The sequence below is a fragment of the Lolium perenne genome, chromosome 2 (assembly GCF_019359855.2).
Source record: "Lolium perenne isolate Kyuss_39 chromosome 2, Kyuss_2.0, whole genome shotgun sequence".
Classification (NCBI taxonomy): Eukaryota; Viridiplantae; Streptophyta; class Magnoliopsida; order Poales; family Poaceae; genus Lolium; species Lolium perenne.
In genome coordinates, this window is record NC_067245.2 from 140,594,719 (window position 1) to 140,602,439 (window position 7,721).

The window sequence follows — 7,721 nt, forward strand, 5'->3', positions numbered from 1 at the left end:
CAAGCCTGAGTGCTTCACCTTCCTGTGCACTTCACACATACACACACTGTGCACAGGATACGATGGTAGAATACAGCTCGAATATCACAACATGACTATGTATGACACAAAAGATGGAAATAAAGGTTCATATATATAGCAACGCTCTAATGAGCAAGATCCAAATGACACTCAGAGGACACATGTCCCAACATTACATCATACATAAGATAGCAAAATAGTTTGGGTACAGACAAGAACCAAATGAGACTAAGAGTCCTCGAGATAAACAAGCGGTGTTCCCATAACCAACATGCCACTGGCTGCCGCCTTAGGAAAGATCCTGCTACGCAACGAAGTCGTCGTCCGTGAACTTGAAAAAGTATCCTCCTGTGTACTGGTCATCATCTGCCGTACCTGTTTGTCGAAAAGCGTGTTCCGAACAAAGAGGAAGAAAAACGAGGGTAAGTACCAAATGGCACGTACTTGCGAGACAAGACCAGCTATGCTTGCTGGTGGGCGGTGTAAACTTCGCCCGGCTATATGGTGGAGTTTAGCGGCGGCAAAGCACTATCCAACAGAGACACGCTACAACACCCGTCTAATAGAGAAGATGAGAGAGCACATATTCTAGGAGTTCTATACTCTGCAAACAAACCGTGCCATTGGGATCCCCCTTAGCCAAGAGGTACTAACAAGGCACTCACACAGTTGCCAAATTTTACATCCATTCCATTATAATAGGGCTAACTTACTATGCAAGTAATTCGTAAGTTATTAGCGACAACATTAGGTGTAAGTTGTTCTATGATCGAGTTAAACAGCTCCAAGTCCATAACCGCGGACACGGCTTTCCGAAAAGATTTAACCCTGCAGGGGTGCACCAATGTTACCATACAGGCATGCTCGAACCCGCATAGACAAGTACGGAGTCTCACAACAAGACCGTTCCCAGATCAACAAGAATGCCTAGGGGGGCCACCCGACTAAGCTACCCGAAACGAAGTTCGGCCGTACTCCGATGCGGACTCAGGGTTTGCGTTAACGGCTAGGCGTGCAAACAACACGCTTCGCCAAACGTTCCACGAGGTACAATACAGAATATAAACACCCGAAGGCAACAGTAAATAAAGCATGGCATACATGGCATAGGCAAATAAAATCAAGGTTGTGGCCCCCTTTTCAACAGACTTGAGAAATGGTAATGGGTGATGGGGGGTCCCGATAAATCCTCCCACGAGTGGTTAGCGCGCTCAGTCTTAGAAACAGCTAATAAGAACTCGGGTCCTAGGGGACACAAGCGAGACAAATATCCGATGCTTTCGCAAAGGGGCTCACCGATGCCTCTGCAATATTATATCCCTTAGCAATTTTAAGTTGTAGCAAAAGTTATCATCATCCTTTTGAAAAGGTGGTACATGTGTCAACATCCCAACAAGATATCCCGAACATTTCGAGATATCAACAGAAAACCCTAAACTCGCCTACGACTCGCAAAGCTGGCAAACAACAAACAACGGTAGGGCGAGGAGTTGTATCTCGGATATATAGGTAACAGGTGGAATAGGACACATGACACAACAGAATCGTGACATAAGGATAGCAATAGATCAAAAGAGTATGTAAATGTAAAATAGGTGAAGGGGTGGGCTCGCCTGTTAGATCAGAGGTACAAGCACCGACATGATCCTCCAGGGGGAACTCGTACTCCTGCTCGAAATGCTCTGCGTCGGTGTCTACTCGAGAAGAACCAAAAAGCACATACAAGGAAAGTATAGCACAAATCAATACAATTATGCAATGCGCAATATGATGCACGATGACATGGCAAGATGATATGTGCAAGCCAAATTAAGTGGGGTGCTCATAATTCACATGAAATGATAAACACCCTCACATATAGTTTTAATTCAGATTTTCAACTTTTAACTTAACCATCCAGGGATGATGTCAATGATGCATGAAGATGCAAGATTTGAATTCCTCACATTTTTCTAATGCAATTGGATATAAAATTTACTAAATTTGGAGTTATAGATATTAAGTTATGAATTTAGCAAAATTCATCAATTTTAGTTCAGATTTGAAAATTACCCAATTTTAGTTGTTCAAAAGTTGAAACAAATTTCATGGTTGGGTAGATCATGTTTTTCTGATAAAAAAGGATATAAAGTTTGTCCAATTTGGATTTGTATAAGTGCAGTTTTAAACTGTTTGAAAAACCATCTGTGAGCAATTTTTCTGAGAACTGAAATTTGAATTGAGCTGAAACATTTATACAGGTCTGGAAACTAGCCCAGGTCAATGACCAGTGGGGTCACGTGCCACGTAGGCGCCCGCGTGGCAAAAGCTGCAAAAAAGGTTTGGAATACTGCCGCCGGTGTGATTAACTCAGGTCTCCTGGTTGAGAAACAGGGAGCACAGCCAGTGGGCTGCTCAGCCGGATTTGATTAGAAATAGGTTGCAGGTAATGTGTAGCATTCGTGGCGTTAACTGAATTTTATGACCTTGAAACTGAAAACTGGACAGCTCGCGGTGACGAATTTGGACGAAGATGGCGATTAGCATGGACGGTTCTGGGCGAGGGTTTTGACGAGTTGAGTGAGTAGGGTGCGACATGACTCAAATGGAACAAGTTTGGGTGAAAACAGAGCAATGTAGTGGCGGCGTGGTTCGACGGAAGTTGAGGCCGTGATAGCGGCGGCGCTCGGCTGAAAACTGCAGATTCACGACACAGTTTTGCGTCGACGATGGCGTCGTCTACAGGCGATGAAATCGAGTGATTCCAAAATCAAAGTCGTAGCCCTCACTCTCAGCTTTCCAACGGTGTGAAGAAAGCGTGCTGACGTGGGCTGTGCTGGCGGTGAGATGCGTCGGAAGTCGCTGTCCCGTAGCAGTAGAAAAGAAAAACTGGGCGTTTTTTACGAACTTGGTTTCGTTCTCCTCTCATCTCTCCTGTTTCAACTCGAACCAGAGATGCAGGAGCACATGTAGAAGGGAGATGGGGTGCAGCTGCTCACCCTGGGGTTGGCGGCGAAGAGAAACAGCCGGAAAGGAAGAAGAACATGCAGCAACCGTCGGTGGTCGAGAAGAAGGCGCGACGGCGAGGATGATTCCAAGCAGAACTTGGCGGCTCGAGTTCCGGGAACAGACATAGAGGAATAGGGAGCCGAGGCGGTTCCGTTCCACTGCTCAGGTTGGCTCGAGCTGGTCCATGGCGACGGCGGTGAGCTGCGGTGGTTTTTGTGGCCGGGGTTGGAAGCAGGTGGCGGCGTAGATGGGGAGAAAAGCTAGGGTTCAGCTGGGGCTACACTGGACGTTTTAAGGAGGAGAAAAGGGCAACGTGGTGTGCATCCAGGAAGAGGAGGTAGCGTTGAACTGCGCTCAGCCCTTGCATCTCTTCTTAGAGAAGTTTAATAGTAGAGCTAACTGTTGGTTATAAGCCAAGTGCCATGTGATCTATAGTAATCTTAGAGCCAACTTGTACAATAGTGAGCTATAAAATTGTACTACTTTATTAGGGCATGCCCACCATTCACTCTCACATAGTGTCTAGGAGCACGTGCTAGAGCTGGCTCTTCCATAAGAGCTCACTCCTCTTCTCTCTCCTCCTCTCTCTCCTCCAACTAGGCAACAATATATTATTTTAATACTTATAGCCAGCTGACTAGAACTTATTGTACTTGCTCTTAGACATGTACGTGAGTTTTGGCTGCTGGTTAGATTAGTTGGGCTGCACGTTGTTACGTCAGATGGGCTGGGTTAGTTTTAGGTTTTGCTTTTTTGTTTTGTTTTATAAACCATTTGAAGTTGCCAACTTTTATGAAATTTTGAGATGAGAATATTTTGAAGTTGAACTGCATTTTGAATTCAGGGAAGATCTCAAGCATTGCATACTAACATGGTAGGCTTGAGGAAAAATAAAAGAAGAAAAGAATTAGAGGGAGCCTTTGATATTTTAATAGAAACCAAAATATTCGGTATTCAATTTTTTTTTGGTAAACCTTATGTAGGTCAACCATTTGGGAAAGGGTAAAACCCATCTCAAGATCATATTAATAGCATTGATAAAAATAGAATAAGAGAGGTAGGTTTAACAACCATAATAGAAATTTTGGCATGACCTATTGAAAGATAGATCAAGTAGAGGGATTGGCTTGTCTTGTTAGCTTTTCTTGGAACATCACAAGAGGAAGGGGGTGAACCAAGAGAGAAGAAGGAGGAAAACAACAAGCAAACAAAAAGGAAGCCAAAACCAAATGTAATTTTATAAAAGCCAAAGGTGGTGATATGCATGAATGCAACATGATGGTATGATAACAATGCAAGAAAGGTAAAAGGGACTAAGGTGTTACTCTTGGGATGTTACAATCTTCTTGTAATACTCCTCAACGGACTTGAAGCTTTGCTTGAGTTGAGTGAGCTTGTTGAAAAGGTCACGTTTGTGGTAGGTGGGCACAAAGCGTTTGTGCATGACTTATTGCATCTCTTCCCATGTGTCAATGGGCTCTAAGTTATTAGTGACAACATTAGGTGTAAGTTGTTCTATGATCGAGTTAAACAGCTCCAAGTCATCCATAACCGCGGACACGGCTTTCCGAAAAGATTTAACCCTGCAGGGGTGCACCAATGTTACCATACATGCATGATCGAACCCGCATAGACAAGTGCGGAGTCTCATAACAAGACCGTTCCCTGATGAACAATAATGCCTAGGGGGGCCACCCGACTAAGCTACCTGAAACGAAGTTCGGCCGTACTCCGATGCGGACTCAGGGTTTGCGTTAACGGCTAGGCGTGCAAACCACACGCTTCACTAAACGTTCCGCGGGGTACAATACAGAATATAAACACCCGAAGGCAACAGGAAATAAACACCCGAAGGCAACAGTAGATAAAGCATGGCATACATGGCATAGGCAAATAAAACCAAGGTTGTGGCCCCCTTTTCAACAGACTTGAGAAATGGTAATGGGTGATGGGGGGTCCCGATAAATCCTCCCACGAGTGGTTAGCGCGCTCAGTCTTAGAAACAGATAACAAGAACTCGGTCCTAGGGGACACAAGCGAGACAAATATCCGATGCTTTCGCAAAGGGGCTCACCGATGCCTCTGCAATATTATATCCCTTAGCAATTTTAAGTTGTAGCAAAAGTTATCATCATCCTTTTGAAAAGGTGGTACATGTGTCAACATCCCAACAAGATATCCCGAACATTTCGAGATATCAACAGAAAACCCTAAACTCGCCCACGACTCGCAAAGCAGGCAAACAACAAACAACGGCAGGGCGAGGAGGTGTATCTCGGATATATAGGTAACAGGTGGAATAGGACACGTGACACAACAGAATCGCGACATAAGGATAGCAATAGATCAAAAGAGCATGTAAATGTAAAATAGGTGAAGGGATGGGCTCGCCTGTCAGATCAGAGGTAGAAGCACCGACACGATCTTCCAGGGGGAACTCGTACCCCTGCTCGAACTGCTCTGCGTCGGTGTCTACTCGAGAAGAACCAAAAAGCACATACAAGGAAAATATAGCACAAATCAATACAAGTATGCAATGCACAATATGATGCATGATGACATGGCAAGATGATATGTGCAAGCCAAATTAAGTGGGGTGCTCATAATTCACATGAAATGATAAACACCCTCACATATAGTTTTAATTCAGATTTGCAATTTTTAACTTAACCATCCAGGGATGATGTCAATGATGCATGAAGATGCAAGATTTGAATTCCTCACATTTTTTAATGCAATTGGATATAAAATTTACTAAATTTGGAGTTATAGATATTAAGTTATGAATTTAGCAAAATTCATCAATTTTAGTTCAGATTTGAAAAATGATCCAATTTTAGTTGTTCAAAAGTTGAAACAAAGTTCATGGTTTGGTAGATCATGTTTTTCGGATAAAAAAGGATATAAAGTTTGTCTAATTTGGATTTGTATAAGTGCAGTTTTAAAATGTTTGAAAAACCATCTCTAAGCAATTTTTCTGAGAACTGAAATTTGAATTGAGCTGAAACATTTATACAGGTCTGGAAACTAGCCCAGATCAATGACCAGTGGGGTCACGTGCCACGTAGGCGCCAGCGTGGCAAAAGCTGCGAAAAAGGTTTGGAATACGCAGTTTTAAAATGTTTGAAAAACCATCTCTAAACAGTTTTTCTGAGAACTGAAATTTGAATTGAGCTGAAACATTTATACAGGTCTGGAAACTAGCCCAGGTCATTGACCAATGAACAGTGGGGTCACGTGCCACGTAGGCGCCAGCGTGGCAAAAGCTGCGAAAAAGGTTTGGAATAGCCGCCGGTGTGATTCGAACTCAGGTCTCCTGGTTGACAAACAGGGAGCACAGCCAGTTGGCTGTTCAACCAGATTTGATTAGAAATAGGTTGCAGGTAATGTGTAGCGTTCTTGGCGTTAACTGAATTTTATGACACTGAAACTGAAAACTGGACAGCTCGCGGTGACGAATTTGGACGAAGATGGCGAGTAGCATGGGCGGTTCTGGGCGAGGGTTTTGACGAGTTGAGTGAGTGGGGTGCGACATGACTCAAATGGAAAGTTTGGGTGAAAACGGAGCAGTGTAGTGGCGGCGAGGTTCGACGGAAGTTGAGGCCGTGACAGCGGCGGCGCTCGGCTGAAAACTGCAGATTCACGACACAGTTTTGCGTCGACGATGGCGTCGTCTACAGGCGATGAAATCGAGTGATTACAAAAGCAAAGTCGTAGCCCTTACTCTCAGCTTTCCAACGGTGTGAAGAAAGCTTGCTTGCGTGGCCTGTGCTGGCAGTGAGATGCGTCGGAAGTCGCTGTCCCGTAGCAGTAGAAAAAAAAAACAGGGCGTTTTTTTACGAACTCGGTTTCGTTCTCCTCTCATCTCTCCCGTTTCAACTCGAACCAGAGATGCAGGAGCACATGTAGAAAGGGAGATGGGGTGCTGCTGCTCACCCTGGGGTTGGCGGTGAAGAGAAACGGCCGGAAAGGAAGAAGAACGTGCAGCAACCGTCGGTGGTCGAGAAGAAGGCGCGACAACGAGGATGGTTCCGAGCAGAACTTGGCGGCTCGAGTTCCGGGAATAGACGTCGAGGAATAAGAGGGAGCCGAGGCGGTTCCGTTCCACTGCTCAGGTTGGCTCGAGCTGGTCCATGGCGACGGCGGCGGACGGCGTCGAGCTGCGGTGGTTTTTGTGGCCGGGGTTGGAAGCAGGTGGCGGCGTAGATGGGGAGAAAAGCTTGGGTTCAGCTGGGGCTGCACTGGACGTTTCAAGGAGGAGAAAAAGGAAACGTGGTGTGCATCCAGGAAGAGGAGGAGGATCTTGTGGCCATGGGGTTGCTCGTACAAAGGATGACGCACGAGGTAGATGACGTACAGGGGTAGCGTCTCCAAAGTTTAGCGTTGAACTAGGCTCAGCCCTTGCATATCTCCTTAGACAGGTACGTGAGTTTTGGCTACTAGTTAATTAGATTAGTTGGGCTGCACGTTGTTAGGTTAGATGGGCTGGGTTAGTTTTAGGTTTTGCTTTTTTGTTTGTTTTATAAACCATTTGAAGTTGCCAACTTTTATGAAATTTTGAGATGAGAATATTTTGAAGTTGAACTGCAATTTGAATTCAGGGAAGACCTCAAGCATTCCATACCAACATGGTAGGCTTGAGGAAAAATAAAAGAAGAAGAAAATTAGAGGGAGCCTTTGATATTTTAATAGAAACCAAAATATTTGGTATT

The 7,721-nt window shown here is 44.7% G+C and overlaps 1 long non-coding RNA gene across 1 annotated transcript; it reads right to left on the reverse strand.

Annotated features, from left to right (window-relative positions):
• Positions 1–114: 114 nt before the first annotated feature.
• LOC127333418 (uncharacterized) lies at positions 115–7,214 on the reverse strand. The gene is made up of 3 exons (XR_007871133.2): positions 6,946–7,214; positions 4,335–5,481; positions 115–1,715 (listed from the first exon to the last, which is right to left on the reverse strand). It is a non-coding gene; the product is annotated as an uncharacterized lncRNA (long non-coding RNA).
• Positions 7,215–7,721: the final 507 nt, after the last annotated feature.